General features: G+C 37.5%; 1 pseudogene; it reads right to left on the minus strand.

The window, feature by feature from the left end:
• Positions 1-551: 551 nt before the first annotated feature.
• Positions 552-1,622, minus strand: LOC111408525 (annotated as a pseudogene).
• Between the last annotated feature and the right edge of the window lie 6,374 nt (positions 1,623-7,996).

A 7,996-nucleotide genomic window follows, 5' to 3' on the forward strand; every position in this document is an offset into this window, starting at 1 on the left:
AACCCTTGCACTATGAAGTCATGCATTGAGCACAAAGCGAACAATTTTTACACCTTATACTGATGAATACGGACTGCTCACTGCAATTATTCGCATCCGAAGATTTTATTTATATATATAGAGAGAGAGAGAGAGAGAGAAGAAGAATCTTAATAAAACAATGTCCACTAATCATTAAAAAGTGAAATATTATCTTCCTCATTAAATAATTGCAAGCACACAAAATTGACCTAAACATTAGAAACGATTAAAAAAATCCTAACTTCCCTGCAAAAGAAAATAGCCCGATCATCTAATTCAGGCCCCCATAGAATCATACACATTGAAAGACCTACAAATGACCTTAAACAAATAATAACTATTAAAATTATATTAGATAAGTGAAAAAAAAAAAAAAGGAAAAATGTCAATAAGTCATATAGCAAGTATAATGAAAGACAAGGTCGAACACGAACAATCAAGACGTGTGTGGTAACATAGACTAGATGACACTGAATATTGTTAATTATACTGTTCAATCTAGTCCAGCACTTGCATCAAAGGGTCTTAGGCTAGAAGAGGGTTAAGCCTAAGAAATCAGCAGCTGATCTTCTTCCCATTAAATTAGCAAACTCACTGAAACTTAACTATGACTCCATCACCATTTGTATCTGCCTCTTGCACAATCTCAGTTAGCTCCCCATAGGTCAAAGGGTGTCCCATTTTCGCCATTTGTCCGGCAAGTTCAGCTGCGGTTATGTAACCATTTCCATCATGGTCGAACGCAAGGAAAACACCCATTAATTGCTCCTGGTTGATCAAAACCTCCTCGTTCATGTCAGGCAATATGGCATCAACCAACTCGTCAAACTCGATCGAGTCCAGGGATGGATACAGGCACGGGCTCGACCGGACTATAGCTCGTATCTACCCCTGTAAATGTCCAATTTATTCTTAGTTTCTTTTTTTTTTAATTAAGATAAATCCATTTATATTTGTATTGTAGCTCATGTCCAAACTCAAGGCTGGAACCGTCACTAATTGAGCCATTGCCATTAGAGTCCATGTTGGCTAAGAGGACATGGATTTGATCACCACTAGGTTTTAGGCCAAAGGATCTGAGGAGGGCGGCCATCTCCAGCTGCCACCATGATGGTGGAGTAGAAGGAGGAGGATGAGGAGGTGGTGGTGGAAGGAGAATAGATGAGGAAAATGTTGTTTCTGGAGTTTGAAATTACTACTTCGAAAACAATCCGACAGAATCACCTGAATGTAAGAATTTGATCAACAGGTTCTAAACAGTAATTTGAGTCCACCGATTTCACGATATTTCCTTAAAACGAATTTGCTGCCTTCAATGGTGCTAAAGGCGTCCAGCAATCGTTTCCTAGGATAGAACGAATTTTCGTCTCTTACGGAAGCAGCACTACAATCTGTAGGAGTCCCAACGAACTCAACAAAGTGTATTTTATTTCGAGACAATATCAGAATGAGAGAGAGGGAAATGAGATTCAAAGCACAGAAAGTTTGTAATGAAAATGGTGTGAATTTTCTGGTAGAAAGGATGGCTATTTATAGACTTGTTCGTGGTCATTCGAACAGTAATCACCTTTCAGACAAGTCTCAAAAATCAGAACAGACATGCTGTTCTTAAAAGTCGTGTCTTTTAAGTCGGTTAACAGTCGGCTAACAGTCGATTGTTTGGTCGGTAAACAGTCGAAACAGTCGACTGTTAAAAGAAAATAAAACACTCGGAATAAGCCAAAATTTAAATTTCATATTGTACCCAAGAAATTGATTATTTACAATTTGGCCCAAAACTTTAAATAAATTTTGTCCAAAAAGTTAATATAGTGTAAAGGTCCACCTGCACCCGCATCAAACCGGACCGGACTCGGACACGGGCACTTGCTCGTGCCGAGCCGAGCCGGCCGGCCGGTCGGACGGACGACGACGCGCGCGTGTGGGTTTATGACCGAACCCAATAGGATATAGGTCTTCCCCTTTCCAAAGACTATTGGTACCCCTTGGGGCCCAAACCCAATTCCAAACTTCCACCTTATAAACCAAACCAAAGTTTCCTAACTTTCTTATGTGGGATAAGTGTTTGGAAAATCAAATTCTTCCATAATCCTTAGTTTATGTGGGTTACTTTAACACTTAATATTTCATTCAATTTTAAATGGTTTTCGATAAATAAATATATCACGTTAATCATCTCGCGGAGTAGAACGTGAATATGCTAGGTCCTGTATTAATTAAAAGGTGGGTCCCACTGAAATTTGGGCTCAAAGTTGACCCATTAACCATTTTTTCCAACAATCCCTCACATGATTGAAATATGTTGGCCTTATTCCAAACGATAACATCTGATATGTTTTTCAAAGAAAACATTGAAGAAGACTGCATCGGGATAAGTAGTCAATGACTTTGAACTTTCCCTAGTAAAATCTATCGGAATTCCTTAGTCAATAAGTAGCAAGTTGTTTTGAACAGTCAGCTATTTATGGAAACCTAGACAATAGAAGTCACACAGTTTTCGTCGAACACAGTTGGTTCTCACGTGTGTGTCCATTTTGACCTTGGACACCTCCTGGTTCGTGAGTGGTTTTTAGAAAATTCATCTTCACCTAATTCTCTTAGAAGCGGCCCCTTCTCACCCACATAGGTGATTTCCATAAAGAGTATTCTGCTATACTCCACTTGAACGAACCAAGATATAGAAATCATTAAAAGCATATTAACCTATTCGCGGCAGCTGGGCACTGGCTCATCATAGGAATGGGTAGAAGTACAATCTTCCCAGTGCATACTTAGTTTTTCACAGTTCGGTTGTCCCATTGAACTTGGATCTTGGGATCTCCAGTCAACTAGGTTGGGTTGCCACCATGGAAACTTCTGATTATTTTATTAGTTTTAATCTCATCCCCTTCGATGAACTTTCGACTTGCTCTCTTGTTAAACATTTAGTTAGCGGATCAGCAATATTCTCTTTTGATTTCACATACTCTATAGAGATAATGTCTGTAGAGAGCAATTGTCTAACAGTATTGTGTCTACGATGTATATGTCGAGATTTACCGTTGTACATTGCATTTTGTGCCCTACCAATTGCTGATTGACTATCGCAATGGATACATATAGCAGGCACAGGTTTTATCTAACATGGAATATCTTCTAGAAAGTTTCGTAGCCATTCGGCTTCTTCTCCGGTTTTGTCTAATGCAATGAATTCAGATTTCATTGTTGATCTAGCTATACATGTTTGTTTTGAAGATTTCCATGATATTGCAGCACCTCCAAGTGTTAAGACATATCCACTTGTTGATTTGGAGTCTTTAGTGTCTGATATCCAATTTGCATCACAGTATCCTTCAAGTACTGCTCGATATCTCGAATAGTGCAATCCAAAATTTTGGGTATGTTTTAAATACCCTAAAACTCTAACAATAGTCTTCCAATGATCAGTACTTGGATTACTTGTATATCGACTTAGCCTACTAATTGAATAGGCAATATCAGGTCAAGTGCAATTCATGACATACATTAAACTGCCAATGATACGAGAGTATTCCAATTGAGACTTACTATTTTCAGTATTGGAAATAAGATGCATACTAACATCCATAGTTGTTTTCATAGGAATAATATTATATTTCTTGAATTTATCAAGAATCTTCTCAATGTAGTGTGATTGAAACAATATGAGACCATCAGATGTTCTAGAAATTTTAATTCCTAATATAACATCGGCCACACCTAAATCCTTCATTTCAAATTTACTTGTTAGCATCCTTTTTGTAGTTTGAATTATGGAATCATTGTTACCCATAATCAACATGTCATCTACATATAAACATACCATGACATATCCATTTGGAGTGTTCCTGACATAAACACACTTGTCACACTCGTTAATTTTGAAACCATTTGACATCATAACCATGTCAAATTTTTTATGCCATTTCTTAGGAGCTTGCTTTAATCCATATAGTGATTTAACAAGTCGACACACTTTCTTTTCTTGTCCTGAGGCCACAAATCCTTCAGGTTGCTCTATATAAATTTCTTCATCTAATTCCCCATTTAAAAATGCCGTTTTAACATCCATTTGATGTATATCCAAATCATTCAATACTGCTATTGCAATAAGCATACGTATAGATGTGATTCTTGTCACAGGAGAATAGGTATCGAAATAATCAAGACCTTCTTTTTGCTTGTAGCCTTTAGCGACAAGTCTTGCTTTATATTTGTCAATTGATCTATCTGCTTTCATTTTCCTTTTGAAAATCCATTTACATCCCAAAGGCTTATTACCGGGAGGGAGGTCTACTAATTCCCAAGTATGATTTTGTAGTATGGATTCAATTTCACTATGAACAGCTTCTTTCCAATATGAAGCTTCGGTTGATGACATAGCCTCCTTAAAACTTTGAGGTTCATTTTCTAACAAATATGTTAGAAAATCAGGCCCAAAGGAGGTTGACGTCCTAGCCCTCTTGCTTCGTCTAGGTTGTTCATTTATAGATTCTTGATCTATAGTCTCTTCGTTTTCACGAGATCTCTTTTGTGAATTTGATTCACCTTGCATGTTATAAGGAAAAGCATTTTCGAAAAATGTAGCATCCCTTGATTCAATAATTGTATTAACATACATATCAGGTATTTCAGACTTATATACCATAAATCTGTACGCATTACTATGGTAGGCATAACCAATGGATACACAATCAATGATTTTAGGTCATATCTTAACCCTTTTAGGTTTAGAAACTACTACCTTAGCCAAACATCCCCATACCTTCAAGTATTTATAATTAGGTTTGTGACCTTTCCATACTTCATAAGGTAACTTTTGCGTTTTTCGATGTGGTAGTTTGTTAAGAATATAGTTGGCAGAAAGCAAGGCCCCCCCCCCACAAGTTCTGCGGTAATCCAGAACTTATTAACATAACATTCATCATCTCCTTCAATGTTCGATTCTTGCGTTCAGCAATACCATTAGATTGAGGAGAATAAGGCGCGGTAGTTTGATGAATAATTCCGTGTTCCGAACAGAATTTCTCAAATGGTGAATCATATTCACCACCTCTATCACTTCTTATGGCCTTAATCTTTTTGCTAAGTTGATTTTCAACTTCTAACTTGTAGTGTTTAAACACTTCAATTGCTTCGTCTTTGCTTTTGAGCAAATACACATAGGAATATCTAGTACAATCATCGATAAAAGTGATAAAGTACTTATTACCTCCTCTAGTTTGAACAAATTTTAAATCACATATGTCGGTGTGAATTAAATCTAGGGGTTCGGTACTTCTTTCAACAGAACGAAAGGGTAGACGCGACATTTTGGCTTCTATACATATATTGCATTTGTGATTAGGATTAAAATCACACTTTGGTAATAAATCTGATTTGATTAGTCTACTCAAAGTGTTATAACTTGTATGTCCTAATCGTTCATGCCAAATGTTAAATGACTCAAACAAGTAAGAAGAAGATTTATTCTTATTCATAATTGAAGGTAAAACAGTCATTACATTTAATTTAAAGAGCCCCTCATTCAGGTAGCTTGAGAGTACAAATTTGTTCGAGACAAATACTAGCTTAAACCCTTTCTTACTTAGTAGAGAACCAGATACCAAGTTTTTCCTAATATCAGGCACATGAAAAAACGTCATTCAGAGTGAGCTCTTTTCCACTTGTCATTTTCAGCACTATCTTCCTATGTCCTTCTACCTTGGAAGATGACGATTTTCCCATGTAGAGATGTTCATCATGATCCATTGCTTTGTAGGTAGAGAACATCCCGTGGTTTGAGCATATGTGATGAGTAGCTCCAGTATCTACCCACCACTCCTTAGTGTTTCCAATTAAGTTGCATTCAGAGACGACCGCAGAAAGATTCATGTCTTGTACCTTATCAGTCAGGTTCTCATGTTCTGTTACATTGGCCTGGTTAGTTTTTCCGTTCACATTTTTTGGCTTTCAACAATCCTTGGATCGATGTCCTGCCTTGCCACAATTGTAACAGTTGCCTTAAAAATTTTTAGCAGTTTTTGAAGAACCAATTTGTCCTTCCCCATTGTGCTTCCTCTTTTTGCTTGTCTCGAAGCCTCCTTCTACAATGTTGGCTTTTGATTCCATCGAATTAGATACACCATTCCTTTTTTAAGTTTTGCGATTGTCTTCTTCTATTCTCAATCATACAATGATATCTTCAAGTCTCATTTCCTTCCGCTTGTGCTTTAGGTAATTCTTGAAATCCTTCCATGAAGGTGGTAATTTCTCAATTAGTGCAGCGACTTGGAATGATTCACCTAGTTTCATTCTTTCGGCATAGATGTCGCTAAGTATGATCTGAAGTTCTTGAACTTGGGATATGACAATCTTGTTGTCAACCATTTTATAATCCAAAAAATGACCGACAATGAATTTCTTCGTGCCGGCATCTTCAGTTTTGTACTTTGTATCCAAAGATTCCCACGGTTCTTTTGCGAACTTAGCATTGCAGTACACATTATCTAATGTGTTATCCAGTCCATTAAGTACATAATTTCTACATAAGAAATCAGAATGCTTTCATGCATCAACCGCAGCCAATTTTTCAGCATCACCGCCTTGCTCGGTATATGAAGGCGCGTTTTCTTTGAGAAATTTAGCCAGATTTAATTTCGTCAGATAAAAAAGTATTTTTTATTGTCAACGCTTGAAATCTGACCCATTAAACTTTTCTGATTTTTCCCCGGTCGTATTCGGGAGTGTGGTACCAGAAGTTGCCATTTCTGAAACACAATCAGAAGATCAACGGTAAGAAGGAGTAGAAACAGAAACAAAATAATAATAGAACAAAATTCGTTTGAAGATTGTTGTTTCTGTAGTTTGAAGTTACTCCTTCGAAAACAATCCGACAGAATCACCTGAATGTAAGAATTTGATCAACAGGTTCTAAACAGTAATTTGAGCCCACCGATTTCACGATGTTTCCTTAAAACGAATTTGCTGCCTTCAATGGTGCTAAAGGCATCCAGCAATCGTTTCCCAGGATAGAACGAATTTTCGTCTCCTACGGAAGCAGCACTGCAATCTGTAAGAGTCCCAACGAACTCAACGAAGTGTATTTTACTTCGAGACAATATCAGAACGAGAGAGAGGGAAATGAGATTCAAAGCACAGAAAGTTTGCACTGAAAATGGTGTGAATTTTCTGGTAGAAAGGCTGGCTATTTATAGACTTGTTCGTGGCCATTCGAATAGTCATCACCTTTTAGACAAGCCTCAAAAATCCGAACAGACATGCTGTTCTTATGTACCCAAGAATTTGATTATTTACAATTTGGCCCAAAACTTTAAATAAATTTTGTCCAAAAAGTTAATATAGTGTAAAGGTCCACCCGCACGTGCTCGTGCCGTGCCGAGCCGGCCGGACGGCTGAGGCGGCGCGCGCGTGTGGGTTTATGACCGAACCCAATAGGATATAGGTCTTCCCCCTTCCAAAGACTATTGGTACCCCTTGGGGCCCAAATCCAATTCCAAACTTCCACCTTATAAACCACACCAAAGTTTCCTAACTTTCCTATGTGGGATAAGTGTTTGGAAAATCAAATTCTTCCATAATCCTTAGTTTATGTGGGTTACTTTAACACTTAATATTTCATTCAATTTTAAATGGTTTTCAATAAATAAATATATCACGTTAATCATCTCGCGGAGTAGAACGTGAATATGCTAGGTCCCGTATTAATTAAAAGGTGGGTCCCACTAAAATTTGGGCTCAAAGTTGACCCATTAACCATTTTTTCCAACAGAAAAAACGTTTTGTGTGAAACTATACTTGGTCCGTTTAATATTTGGGGTTGTGCTTAGTTTTTATATTGGATGATACGAAAAAGAAAGCGCGTCAGATCGAAGGGTCAACGTTAGATTTGTCTGAATTTGAACTAGCCATGTACGTGTTGTCAGTTGTCAATACATGATTCACAGCCATGTGACCTATGTCACTCGGGACTTTATAT

This window comes from Olea europaea, chromosome 13 (genome assembly GCF_002742605.1).
Source record: "Olea europaea var. sylvestris chromosome 13, O_europaea_v1, whole genome shotgun sequence".
Classification (NCBI taxonomy): domain Eukaryota; kingdom Viridiplantae; phylum Streptophyta; class Magnoliopsida; order Lamiales; family Oleaceae; genus Olea; species Olea europaea.